This window comes from Hypanus sabinus, chromosome 12, assembly GCF_030144855.1.
Source record: "Hypanus sabinus isolate sHypSab1 chromosome 12, sHypSab1.hap1, whole genome shotgun sequence".
In the NCBI taxonomy this organism is placed as follows: Eukaryota; Metazoa; Chordata; class Chondrichthyes; order Myliobatiformes; family Dasyatidae; genus Hypanus; species Hypanus sabinus.
Genome location: NC_082717.1, coordinates 57,474,565 through 57,489,490, shown reverse-complemented (window position 1 = coordinate 57,489,490; position 14,926 = coordinate 57,474,565).

Sequence of the window (14,926 nt, the reverse complement as noted above, 5' to 3'; positions counted from 1 at the left end):
ATTCCCAAATGGCAGAGGAAGGCAAGCATGGCTGACAAGGGAAGGGAGATCATTGGTTGTGGGAACTTATTAATAGGTGAGTGTAGTTATCACCTTTTTTTTTAAAGCCTGATGGCTGAGTGTTAGTAACTGTTCTTGAACCTAGTGATGTTAGTCCTGAGGCTCTTGTACCTTCTACCTGATGACAGCAGCAAGAAAGGAGTATGGGCCTGGGTGGTGAGGAACTTTGATGATGGATGCTTCTTCCCTACAATAACATTTCATGTAGATGTGCTCAGTGGTTGGGAGGGCTTTACCGGCATTGTACTAGGCAAAATCTGCTACCTTTTGTAGGACTTTACATTCATAGGCAATGGTGTTCCCATACCAGGCCACAATGCAACTAGACAGTGCAGTCTCCACTACACGTCTATAGAAGTTTGACAAAGTTTTTGATATCATGCCAAATCTCCTTAGACTCCTAAGGAAGAAGAGGCATTGTCGTACTTTCTTTGCAATTCCATTTGTATGACAGGTCCAGGACAACTCTTCTCAGCTATTAACACACAGGAATTTAAAGTTACTGATTCTCTCCAACTATGAGCCTCTAGTTTCCCTCTCCTGAAGTCTACAATCAGTTCCTTGGTCTTGCTAACATTGAGTGAGATGTTGTTGTTATGACACCACTCAGCCAAATTTTCTGTCTCCCTCCTGTATGCCAATTTACCTCCACCTTTGTTACATCTCATCAGCAAACTTGACTATGGTGTTGGAGCTATGCTTTGCCACACAGTCCTAGGTGTAAAGCAAGTAGAGCAAGGGGCTAAATACACAGTCCTGTGCTGCACCTGTGCTGATGGAGATTGTGGAGGTGTTTTTGCCAATTCAAACAGACTGAGGTCTGCAAGTGAGGAAATCAGGATACAATTTACGGGGAGTTATTGAGGCCAACGTCTTGGAGTTTACTGCTTAGTTTTGAGGGGATGACGGTATTAAATGCTGAGGTGTAATCAATAAAGAGCATCCTGAGGTATGCATCTTTTCTGTCCAGATGTTCCAGGGTTGTGTGAGAAACCAATGAGATGGCATCTGCTGTGGACCTGTTGCACCAGAAGGCAAATTGGAGTGGATCCAAGTCACCGCTCAGACAGGAGTTGATATATTTCAACACCAGCCTCTCAAAGCACTTCATCACAGTGGATGTAAGTGCACCTGGGTGAAAGTCACTGAGGCAGGACATCATGCTCTTCTTGGGCATCAGAAGTAAGACTGGATGCTTGAAGCAGGTGGGTACCACACACTACTGAAGAGAGAGGTTGAACATATCTGTGAACACACCAGCCAGTTAGTCAGCATGGATCTTTAGTGTTTGGCAAGGTACCCCATCTGGACTGGATGCTTTCCTTGGATTCACCCTTCTGAAAGTAGCCTGCATGTCATCTTTAAATACTGAGACCAAAGAAGCATCAGGAACTATGGGGGTTTGTCTCATGGCTCCTGAAGTTCTGATGGTCAAAGGAAGATAGAAGATATTGAGCTCATCTGGGAAGCCCTGCTGTCCCCATGTTGCATGATTTAACTTTGTAGGAGGTTGCAGCATTCAAACTATGTGACCGCTGTCGAGCATCCCTCGTTGATCCCAGTTTAGTCTGGAATCTCCATTTTGCTCGTGTGATGGCTTTACGGTGATCATACCCGCACCTCTTGTAGTATTCTTCATCTCCAGACTTGAATGCCTCTGATCTGACTCTCAGCAAATTTCAGATTGCATGGTTTCATCCAGGGCTTCTGATTGGGGGAAATCCTGAACAATATCATGCAAACACTCTCATCTACAGCTGTTTTAATAAAGTCTGTTGTAATCATTCAGATCCACAGACAAGTGCTTGAACAAGGCTCAATCTGTTGAATCAAGGAAATCCTGTAACCTTTCCTCTGCTTCCCGTGACCACCTCTTACTTGTCTTAATCTCTGCAGCGTTGCTTTTTAGACTGTGTCTGTATGCAGGTAGTAGGAGGACAGCCAAGTGGTCTGATTTGCCAGTCTAGGCAAGGAACAATAGGCATTCATTATAGTAGTGTAGCAATCATCTACTGTGTTGGGACCTCTGTTGCTATAGGTTATATAGTGGAGATAATTGGGCAGGGTTTTCTTCAAACCAGCCTGGTTGAACTCTCTGGCTACAATATGAAATACATTACAATGGGCTGTTTCTGGTCTACAGATGACATCATGCAGTGTCTCGAGTTCCTGCTTATAGTCACCCACTGGTGGTATATAAACTGTAGACAGGATCACAGATGAGAACTCCTGAGGGAAATAGAATGGTCTGCATGTGATCGATAGATGTTCCAAATCAGGAGAACATGAGTTTGGCAAAACCGCCACATTCGTGCACCAAAGAGCATTGACCAAAATGCACACACTGTCACCTTTTTCCTTACCAGAGTTCATGGTCCAGTCCATCTCGAAAATCGTAAATCCTCCTGTCAGACCGCTGCGTCCGGTGTATCCACAGATTTTCTAGTCTCAGCACAGCAAACAATTGAGATCTGCTTCATCTGCCTCTCATACAGAAGCCTCGCCCTCAGATCATCAGCTTTATTTTCCAGTGACTGCACATTCTCCAACAAGATGCAAGGTAGAGGAGACCTCATTCCTCGGTGTTCCAGCCTGACTTGAATCCCCCTCTCCTTTCATGATTCTAGCCATGACAATGACCCTTAAAGGCACTGCACTTGGCCACTCCATGTTCTTTTTTCGATAGTGAGATCTGAAGATCATCGAAGTGATTTTGAAGTCTGTGGCTAAAAGGAAAATTACATGCTGCAGATTGCAGTGAAAGTAAATCAGAAGAAGTATATTTAAGACGAAATCTGGAACAATTTGCTGCAGTCCTCAGCATGTCACAGTTGAGGTACCAGAAGCACTAGTCAATCCTTCGGTACCTCAACTGTCACTGAGGATGATTTAAATATCTCTCCTAGAGTCCCATCAATTTCTGTAGTTAGCTCTGCAGGATCTGAGGGAACATCTTGTCAGGTCTTGGGGATTTGTCTGCCCAATTTACCTCAAGACAGCAAACACCTTTTTCTCTGTATAGGGTCCACATCCTTGCTGTTGTTTTACCTCACTTTTATAGACTCGGTGTCCATCTCCTGAGTAAATACAGATGCAAAAATCTACATGGGGTATAATCTGCAAATTACTAGTTGAGCTATGTAAATTGGCTTATGATTGTCATATGTGCTAAGGTATGTGGAAAAATATTGTTTTGCATACCATCCATACAGATTATTTCATTATGACAGTGCATTGAGAGAATATAAGAGAAGACAATATCAGAATGAGGAATAAAATCTTACAGTTACAAAAAAAGTACAGTTCAAGCAGACAATAGGGTGCAAGGCCATAACAAGGTATAAATTGTGAGGTCACAAGTCTATCTTATTACACTAGGGGACTGTGCAATACCTTCTAATAGTGAGATAGAAAGTGTCCTTGAGCCTGTTGGTACATGCTTTCGGGTTTTTGTATTTTCTGTCCAATGAGATGGGAAGAAGAGAAAACGTTCAGGAAGGGTAGCATCCCTGAATGTGCTGACTGTTTTACCAAGGCAGCGAACAGTTCATGGAAGCTGGTTTCTGTAACATGCAGAGCTGTGTCTGGAACTTACTGCCGTTTTTTGAAGTCATGGGCAGAACAGTTGCCATACCAAGCTGGGATGCATCCAGTAAGTAGATCTTCTATGGTGTAGTGATTTGAAAAAAATGGTGAGGGCGTCATTCTAATTTCTTTAGCTTCCCGAGGACCCACACATTGATGTGGTAAAGGAAACTACAATATAGGAGCGTGTTAACAGAAAAATAATGTAAAATCTTCCCACCTATGTGAGAAAGGTAAAAATTAGCTAACTTGAATGAGGATTTCTTACAGATCGAGGGAGGAGTAAATGTATCCGGAACTAAGAGACGTCAAACACATCTTTTTTCTGTCTTTGCAAATGAAGACTCAGAAAACTTCTTGAAAAAAACTATGGAAATATGGGTACACTAGTTGTCATCTTCCAATATTCCAGAGCTTCTGGAATGGTTCCTTCATGGTGGAAGATAGCAAAGGCAGCAGAACTATTTAAGAAATGAGGGAGAGAAAGGGGTGTTCAGATCTTAAAGAAAGAAATAAAAAGAAGTTAGTTAAATTCCCTGATATTTCATTGTTCTCCAAAATAATTTTGCTTGTCTCAGACTGAAAGTGACCCATGTTAACTTTAACAAACCTTTTCCTTTCACCATCTGTTTTTATGTTTCTCACTGGCCAACTCTCATACACTGTACTACTTGTCTCTTGGGTCTCCTCTTTTGAATACTGAAACTTTCCCAATCCTCAAGGTTATTGGGGTACTCTTTTGGCAAGATTACATGTTGCTTCCTTTGATCTAAAGCATCCCTTGCTTCCCCTGATAGCGACAGCTGAATGTTTTTTCCTGTTTCTCTTTGTCTTAAAAGGATTTGTCTGCTGCCACAGTTAGATACATTTAAGTAGTTTCCATTCTACCATAGCTCAGTCACCTCTCATGCATTTGTAATTTGCTTTATAGAGATTTAAAATACCAGCTTCAGATTAAATTTAGTATCATTTTCAAGTTTTACATAAAATTCTATCATTTTGTGATTACTGTTCCCTAACAAGCCCTTCATGAGCAGCTTATTCATTAGCCCTTCTCAATGTATAATACTAGATCTAAAAAGCTTATTTACTCATTGGATCTTTAATATAATTTCTAGAAAACCATCTCTTAAACATTCGATGAATTCTCCCTCACAATATTAATATTAATTTGACTTGCCCAGTCTGTATTAGATTAAATTTGCCCATGATTATTGTAGTATCCATGATAATGCATCTCTGATTTCCTGGTTTATACTATGTCCTGACATTTGTGAGTATACATGCAACTCCCTATATCCAGCTCATACTGGTTATGCTGTCAAATTGCTCACACAAAATGATTCTACTTTTCAGTTTTCTGAGCCTTCCTATCTCCTACATTATCATGTCCATTAGTATGAAAGTTCTTTTTGTTTTGCTTTTCTCTTCTAAAGGAGAAGTATCTTGGAATACTGAATTCATGAACTTGGTTACTTTGCAGCTTTGTGTTTGTAATGCCGATAAGATATTTATTTTTCTTGATGCCATATCTTCACATGCCTAGTATTAACGCTGCTTGCATTCAGGTTACAAAATACTTTGTAATCTTTATAATTTTCCTAATATGATTCTGATTGGATGAATACTTTCAGGTATAGTAAAATTGGGAGTAACAATATAACTGAAACATAAGCCAGACATTTATTTTTATTTGCTGTCATGGTAGAAGACAGAAAAATGCATCCTGCTTTCCACCAAGGTAACAAAAAATAAAGAGTTTATTGAGAGTGGGGAGCATAAAGTAATTTTTAGTAACAGAGAAATTATTGGGAAATCTTGAAAAAATCCCCATGGGCTTCAAGGGTTACTTCCTAATGTTTGAAACGTAGTTCCAGATGCAGTGAATCTGTTAGTGATGTTCTTTCAAAGTGTCACCAATTCTAAAAAAGTCTATATAACCGTCCCTCCAAAAGGAAGAGAGACAAAATAAGGAAATACAAACCAATTATTGGTGGGATTTGCAAGGAAAAAAATTGGAAATCACTATTAAGTGTATGGTAATAAAACTGTATAGATTTAGTAGCGTCAATATGGTTTAAAGGCAAACTATGTTTCCCAAGTTTAAAAGAGATTTTAAGAGGATAAGTAAGAGAATGAATTGATATCTAAATGAATCTTTGGAAAGTTGATAAACTAGATGACTTCTCATGATGTTGGAGTAATTTGAGATCAGTAACAAGGCCTCAGGAATTGACAGTATACTGCAGTGATGGTTATAAGGATAATTTTTCAGGTTTTCTGATGATACAGTGTGAAGTGAGAACGAGAGCTATAAAAGGTATATTAAGGAATATATGTAGTTAAGGGACAGGAAATTTCAGGTGGAAGATATTGATCAGAAGATTGAGATAGGATGAATAAAAAGAATCTTTTTAATAGGTATGAGAAAAAGTAAATTTCTCATTTTCTCATTCTCACAGGGCAAATAATTAAATTGTACGACAGATTCAAAATTCAAAAGGGTGAAGTTTGCAGGACTTAAAGGTGCTGTATTTAAATGTACATAGCATTCAGAATAAGGTGGACAAACAAATTAAAGTTTGGGCGGTTTGACGTTGTGGGCGTCACTGAGTCACAGCTGAATGAAGGCCAGAGTTGGGAGCTTAACATCAAAGGATGTACTTTGTATTGAAAGGACAAGCAGGAAGGCACAGGTAGTGCTGTGGCTCTGTTGGAAATGATGCGGGTGAGGTAATAAAGGGAGATAAAGAAATAAAAGAAATAATATGTACTTTGCATCTATTTTCACTGTGGAAGAAGACATTAGCAATTTGCCAGAGTGTCAGGGAGCAAGAGTGATTGCCATTGCTATTACAAAGGAAAAAGAGCTGGGTAAGCTCAAAGATCTTAAGATGGATAAGTCACCTGGACCAGATGGACTACATCCCAGAGTCCTGAGAGAGGTTGCTGAAGAGATAACAGATGCATTGGTCATGATCTTTCAAGAATCACTTGATCCTGGAGGACTGGAAGATTGTCACTGCACTCTTCAAGAAGGGAGGAAGGCAAAAGAAAGCAAAGGAAATTATAGGCCAGTTAGCCTAAAATTAGTTGTTGAGAAATTGTTGACGTCTGTTACTCAGGATGAGGTTTTGAGTTACTTGGAGACTAATGATAAGATAAGTCAAAGTCGGCATAGTTTCTGTAAAGGAAATTCTTGCTTGACAAATCTGCTAGAATTCTTCGAGGAAGTAACAAGCAGGGTGGACAAAGGAGAGGAAGTGAACGTCATTTACTTGGATTTTCAGAAGGCATTTGATAAGGTGCCACACACGAGCCTAATAAAATCCCATGGCATTACAGGAAGTATTCTGGCATGGATAGCAGAATGGCTGACAGGCAGGAGGCAGCGAGTGGGAATAAAAAAGGTCTTTTCTGGTTGGCTGCCGGTGACTAGTAGTGTTCCTCAGGGGTTAGTACTGGGACTGCTACTTTTCACATTGTTTGTCAGTGATTTAGATAATGGAATTAAAGACCTTGTAACAAAGTTTGTGGATGATTACAAAGGTAGGTGGAGGGGTAGGTATTGCTAAGGAAGTAATGTGGTTGCAGCAGGATTTACAAATTGGAAGAATAGGCTAATAATTTGCAGATGGAATAGAGTGTTGGGAATTGTATGATAATGCATTTTGGTAAAAGTAACAATAGTGCGGACTATTATCTAAGTGGGGAGAAGGTTCAAACATCAGAGGTGCGGAGGGGCTTAGGAGTCCTCATGCAAGTCTCCCAGAAGGTTAATTTATATGTTGAGTCTGTGGTAAAGAAGGCAAATGAAATGTTGGCATTTATTTCAAAGGGAGTAGAATTTAAAGCAAGGAGATAATGCTGAGGCTTTACAAGGCACTGGTCAGGCCACGCTTGAAGTATTGTCAACAGTTTTAGGCCCTATATCTCAGAAAGAATACATTGTTATTGAAGAGAGTCCAGAGGAGGTTCATGAGGATGATTCTGGGAATGAAGAGTTAACATATGAACACAAGAACACCAGAAATAGGAGCAGGAGTAGGCCATCTGGCCCTTCGAGCCTGCCCCACCATTCAATAAGTTCATGGCTGATCTGTCCATAAACTTAGCTCCATCTACCTGCCTTTCCCTATTACCCTTAATTCCCCTACTGTGTAAAAATCTGTCTAACTGTATCTTAAATATACTTAGTGAGGAAGCCTCAACTGCTTCCCTGGGCAGAGAATTCCACAGATTCACCACTCTCTGGGAAGAACTGTTTCTCTTCATCTCCGTCCTAAATCTTCTCCCCTGAATCTTGAGGCAATGTCCCCTAGTTCTAGTCTCAGCTACCAATGGAAACAACTTTACTACTTCTATCTTATCTATCCCTTTCAAAATGTTATATGTTTCGATAAGATCCCCTCTCATTCGTCTAAATTCACAGACAACTCAATCTCTCCTCATAGGTTAACCCCTTCATCTCTGGAATTATCCTTGTGAACCTCCTCTGCACTGCCTCCAAAGCCAGTATATCCTTCCTCAAGTATGGAGACAGTACTCCAGGTGTGGCCTCACTAGTGCCCTGTAGAGTTGCAGCATGACCTCCCTGCTCTTGAATTCAATCCTTCTAGCAATGAAGGCCAACATTCTGTTTGCCTTCTTAATAACCTGTTGTACCTGCAAGCCAACTTTTTGTGATTCATGATCAAGCACTCCCAAATCCCTCTGCATAACAGCATGCTGCAATCTTTCACCATTTAAATAATAATCTGCTCTTCTATTATTCCTTCCAAAGTGGATGACCTTAACCTATCTATATCCCTCTGCAGACTCTCCACATCCTCTGTACAATTTGCTATTCCATTCAGTTTAGTGTCATCAGCAAATTTTGCTACGCTACACTCAGACCCCTCTTCCAAATCATCAACGTAAATGATAAACAGCTGCGGGCCCAGCACCGACCCCTGCGGCACCCCACTCAACAGCAACTGCCAACCGGAGAAATGCCCATTTATACCAACTCTCTGCCTTCTATTGGTTAACCAATCCACTATCCATGACAATACATTTCCTCCAACCTCATGCATCCATATCTTATTTATAAGTCTCTTTTGCGGCACCTTATCGAACGCCTTCTGGAAATCCAAGTATACGACATCCACCTTTTCCCCTCTATCCACTCCACTCATTATGTCAAAGAACTCCAGTAAGTTTCTCAAACAGGACCTGCCCTTTCTGAATGTATCTGTCTAATGGAACCACTCCTTTCTAAATGTTTTGCTATTTCTTCCTTAATGACAGCTTCAAGCATTTTCCCGACTACAGATGTTAAGCTAAATGGCCTATAGTTGCATGTCTTTTGCCTGAATCCTTTTTGAAAAAAGTGGTGTGACATTTGCTGTCTTCCAGTCCGCCAGGACCTGCCCAGGGTCTAGAGAGTTTTGGTAAATGATTACCAACGCCTCTACTATAACCTCTGTCAATTCCCTCAGCACCCTGGGATACAAAGAGCACTTGACAGCTTTGGGCTTGTACTCACTGGAATTTAGAAGAACATGGGGGATATCATTGAAACCTACCAAATGTTGAAAAGACTAGATAGGGTGGATGTGGAGAGGATGTTTCCTGTGGTGGGGTATCCAGAACTAGATGTAACAGCCTCAAAACTGAGGGGCAACCATTTAGAACTGAAGTAAGGAGGAATTTTTTTTAGCTAGAGAGTAGCAAATCTGTGGAGTGCTCTTCCACAGACTGTGGTAGAGTCCAAGTCTGTGCTTATATTTAAGGCAGAAGTCAATTGTTTCTTTATCGGTCAGAGCATCAAAGGATATGGTGAAAAGGCAGGTGTATGGGGCTGAATGCGATCCAGTATCAGCCATGATGGAATGGCAGAGAAGACTCGATGAGCTGAATGGCCTAACTCGGCTCCTATGTCTTGTGGTCTAAATGTTGATGTACAAAGTGGATGAGTTTAATATCTACATACTGTGAGTAATTGTAAAGCTTTGTGAGACCACACATTGGTTGCATTTTTAAGTTCAAGTTTGGCAGCATCGACTTCAAATCAGCATTGCACGCTGACTGATGTCATAATTGATGCACCATCAATAACTCTAGGAGACTGTAAGTGAACGATAGGCTTTTTTTAACAGTGAAAAGGGAGCACGACATCTTGAAGACTGAGGGAGGAGCAGTGCCCCAATCGCCTTTATACAGGGGTGTGTGGGAGGAGCCACAGGAGCAGTCAGCAGCAGTCAGCAGAGGGGCATGTCCAGACAGGTATACATAGTTTACCACAAAAGTATCCCTACTCTACATATGCCTAGTGTTTGAGAGTGTCAGGTGCACTAATATTCTTCCGAAGCAGCTGGATTGACTTATATTATAAATATGCAGAGTCACTTTCCTTGCCAAATTGGAAATAAATTATTACCTGTAGTGATACTCTGGCAATGAGAGTCATGCATGTGAACTTGGAACATTTCCCCAGTAATGTATGTGATTTTTATTGTTCCTCTCCATAGCGATCTATATTGGTACACAATTTATTTTGCTGTGTCCACATCCACAGGATATTTTCCCCCATCTAAAGTGCACATTGCCTTATTGACACCAGAAAGGACAAGACAGTTCCGTTATCTTACAGGGTATTCAATTGTATCACCTCTTGATCAAGCTGCAATAATTCCAAAGTGATGGTCTTTGCTTGCAATAGACACAGTGTGCTTTCTTTTTGAGATCTGCGGGCTGTTTTTATTAAGCACACTGCTAGTGCTAATTGAACATGAAACTGAACCCCATGATAATGCAGTAAGGCAATCAACAGCACAATTAGTGCTGGTTAGAAGCTGCATCATGATAACAACCAGGTAGACCTGCTCAGGCTGAATGGAGAGCAAGCTGTAACGTAGCATAATTCTGGCTTTCATTTATTGGTGCTGCCTTATTCATTCTCCAAAGACACAATTACTTGAATTTGTTGGTAAGTGTGATTGACTGTCACCATTTCAGCTGTTTGTTCTGCCCAGGGTACAATGTTCAGAATGATAGGGGAATAGGTAGCTTCATATTTTCATATTTCACCAATGAACTGGGCAAAATCTACTATAATCTCATGTGAATAATGCTAATGTTCATGTTTTAAACACTGATACATGAATGAATAGAAATACCTTTTATATTGTAGAGTCTATTATATTACAGATTTTGTACATCTTATGATGAGAATGAAGTTGGAGTATTATGATCTGTTTTAGTGATAGGCATATAATGTATCAAGGGAGCTATTTCTGTGGAATAAAAGCATACCAATTAGCAGCTTGCAAACAGCAATTTTTTGCAGGGTATCCAATATAATGAGTGGTCATAACCACTTGCAGTTGTTAATCCAGATGTGCTGGTGCCACCCTGCACCTTGGGGCAGTCACAACACACCTCCCTGAGAGGCAGAATTCAGCAAGAACATGCTGACTGAAGCACAAACTTCTTAAGAATTATTTCTTACCGAGGTTAAGGGCCTATTGCTCCTGATATACCCTGGGTGAATATGGCCTCCACTGGTGCCTCCTCCTATCCTGTTCTAATTCTCTCTTCTGACAGCTCCTCCTATTTTTCAGGCTCTCTGATTGCTTCCCCGGTCTGTTCCAAGGGGCATGCATCTTCTTGCAGCCATGAGTGAGAATGATTGGCTTATGCAGAAGCCAAAGAAGTCAAAATGAAGTACTTCAGTGCCCACCCCACTGTACACTGCAGGTTATAGCACCTTGTAAACACTTTGGAAAACACCAGCATTCACACGAATAGCTAGAGAAGATGGATCTAAGTACTACCAGGTTAGAGTGTGGAATTGTTACTTTTCTTGGAACATGTGGACACACTTTCAAGGATTCTACAAATCATGTTTTCAGTATTTTTAAAACATTTATTATTATTTTGTATTTGTATAGCCTGTGGGTTTTTGTGTGTAGTTTTTCATAGATTCTATTGTATTTCTTTGTTCTATTGTGAATGCCTGCAAAAAATAAACCTCAGGGCAGCATGTGCTGACCAATGTTTACTTTGATAATAAGTTTACTTTGAACTTTACTCAACAGTGCAGGTTGCATAAATGCAAAGAGAAATAATGTTTCAGGTCTGATGAGGGTCTTCAACTTGAAATGTTAGCTCTGTTCTCTCCCCACAGATATTGCATGACTTGCCAAGCACTTCCTTCTGTTTCTGTCACCTGGTTGATATCTGCCATAAGGAATTTGCCTTAAAAGGAAACGCTGACCAGATTGAACCCTATACTCACTGAATCTGAAAATATATTTTATTGCAATGTGCAAGAGTTTGAAGCGGCTGAATTAATGCCTCCTCATTTGGGAAAATATAGAACTAGTCGGCAAAGCTTCAGAATCCAGGAATAGAGAAGTGGGATTTTTTTTTTCTGAGGATTGTAAACCTTGGCAATTTTCTACTCTAGGGAGATGTGAAGGTGAAGTCATTGAATATACCCAGGACAGAGACTGACACATTTTTGGACTGTAGAGGATTATGGAATAGCAGAGCAGACTCAAGGGCCTATATGGCTGAATCCTACTCTTAGCTGTAATGCTCTTACGTTCCTTTTATCTGAAGCATTGAGCTTTAACGTAGTCACTAGTTTTCATTCAGTATAGCAGTCCAACTAACATCATGGTCAGCTACTCTGCAGATGTCTGGCAGGCATTAGTCGCCCAGAGACAAAGCATTCTGAGAACAAGGGATCTGGCGGGCCACATGTGCACAATTATGCCACAGTATTTTGGACCAGAAACAGTACACAAATACCCCAAAGGAACATGCTTTTTGAGGTGAACTTTATTTTGAAAGTACCTCTCAATTTATGTTCATTATAATGTTGTCAATGATACAAACTAATTAAAATAAATATTTTTTAAAATTTCTCCCATCACTCCAAGGAAGTTCCATTCCAATGCTGTTCACTGTTATCCTGCCTGTTGGGTCCACATGTACCTTGTCTAGATTTCCAGTTTATTCTATGAAGCTGGTGCTAACCTGGTTGTTAACATGGCCTTCCAACATAATGTAGAATGCCCATGTGTCTCCTCAGGAATGTTTTTCATCAACTAGTTAAGCCATGACTCCAGGCTACTATGCTGGATGTCAAAGAGTTTGAAAGCATTCAAAATTTGAAAAGTTCACAGCATTTACTTAGAGCATGTATTACTGTGTAAAAGAAGTTCAAAGTCAAAGATCTTTTTTTTAAATGCTAGAGAATAATTCAGTAAATGTAAATAAGTACAATTAATTGAAAAAGCAAACTACATTAACCTTCTCTACATTGAAATGAATAAAGATGTCTGGGAAAGGTATGAGTTCACTAAAAGGTGTAGCTTCTATGAACCTGCAAGAGTTTAGATTTTCCATTGTTGGACTCGTTGAGGAAACACCGGCAGTTAACTATGAGGAAGTTTGGAAACACAAAGAACTGTTAGCAAGCTTTTTCAGGATTATCCTGGCTATTGATGAGGAGATTTTTGATTGAAAATTTATTGTGGTTTTATATAATAAATTAATGTCAGATATTTTGTATATTAGTTTTACCTTTAGTGTAAAGTTAAGATGGTCCAAAAATGCCAACTTAGATCAGTGTAACTTCCCAAGTGTACTTAATGAATATGGTGTTCTGTATTGACACATTGCTGAATTGTGTAAAAAAAACAAACTGGCAGATCTACAAGTTATCTGAAACCTTGTGAACAGGAAAAGGAACTATGCATGTTACATGCTGTACATGTGTTCAGACAGACAGTGACACCAGTAAGATTTGGGAAAATATCCTTTACTGAAAATAATGCCTTTATGTTTTGTAACTCCAGAACATAAAACTAATTGAAAGGAAAACACAAGAGCCCATGATAACACCTACACTTCATGTTTTACTTTAATAAGGCATGTAAATATGACATGGAGCCACAATGACGTATACCATTCAGGTACATACTTCAACATATAACCTGTAATGTAAACATTAAAGAATATTTAATCTAACAATATATTTACAATATTACTCAAAAATTACTGAAGTATTAAATTCACAATACTCCCCCCTGCTTAACTATAAACTCCAACTCAATATAGAGTGCATCCCAACTTATGGTGTCCTGAAAAAGTATTCAGCCTCCAACCCTTTGTTCACATAAATTACTATTACAACCAGGGGCTTTAATCAATTGAAATGAGAATTTTTACTTGTGAATCACTTTATCCTTTTTTAATAGAAAAACACAAAAATTGTAAAAGCATGAAAAAATTAAAATTCAAAAACTGAAATGTCAGCAGTTCAAAATTATTCATCCCCCTTTGCTCAGGACTTAGTTGAAGCATCCATCGCAGCCCGTAGAATTTCTCGATACGTCTTTATTAGCTTTGCACAACATGATGGAAGAAGATTTGCCCTTTCCTCCTGGCAAAATTGCTCAAAGAGAGTCAGATTAGTTTGGAAGCAGGGTGGACAGCAATCCTGAGGTTTTACTAGAGATATTTGATTGAGTTAACGTTAGAACTCTGACAGGATCACTCAAGGACAAAAATTTTCTTCATTTGAAACCATTCCATGATAGTATGCTTTGGGTCATTGTCCTGCTGAAGGATAAACTTCCTCCCCAGTTTAAGCTTTCTGGCAGAGGCTAGCAGATTTTTATCCAGGATCTCTCTGTATTTTGCAGTATTCACCTTCCCATCAGTTTGACTAGATTTCCGGGCCCTGCTGCTGGAAAGCATTCCTACAGCCTGGTGCAATCTCCATGGAACTTTCCAGAATGGATGGTATTCTCTGGCTGATGCACAATATTAGATTCATGCCACATATATTGCCTAATATTGAGGCAAAAAAATTCCACAACACCTTCTTGCACGTACTTACAGTGTCTTCCAAGTGATGCTTTGCAAAGTATTTATGGGCAAGGATATGCTTATATATCAGTCCAGACTTGTGGGATAATGTCTTTCTTGATAAGGGGAGGGGTTGCTTTGCTTGGCAGGTGAGACTTGTGGCTGTGAAAACAATCTCAGGTTCTGGGGCAACCTCTGTTGTGATTGTAGGAATTGACTCTGCAACTGTAGGAAGTGGTTCTGACATCTCTGGACACCTTTCTTCTGTAACAATTGACTGCTCTCCTCAACTTATCGACGTGTCATCTCCAGATAACACATTTGTTGCAATCTCCACTGTGTAGAAGATTGGTTCAGTTCTGTCCTTAAACTTTCCAAGTACCCACTTTTGATCACCTCTCAAGTCCCTCACCAG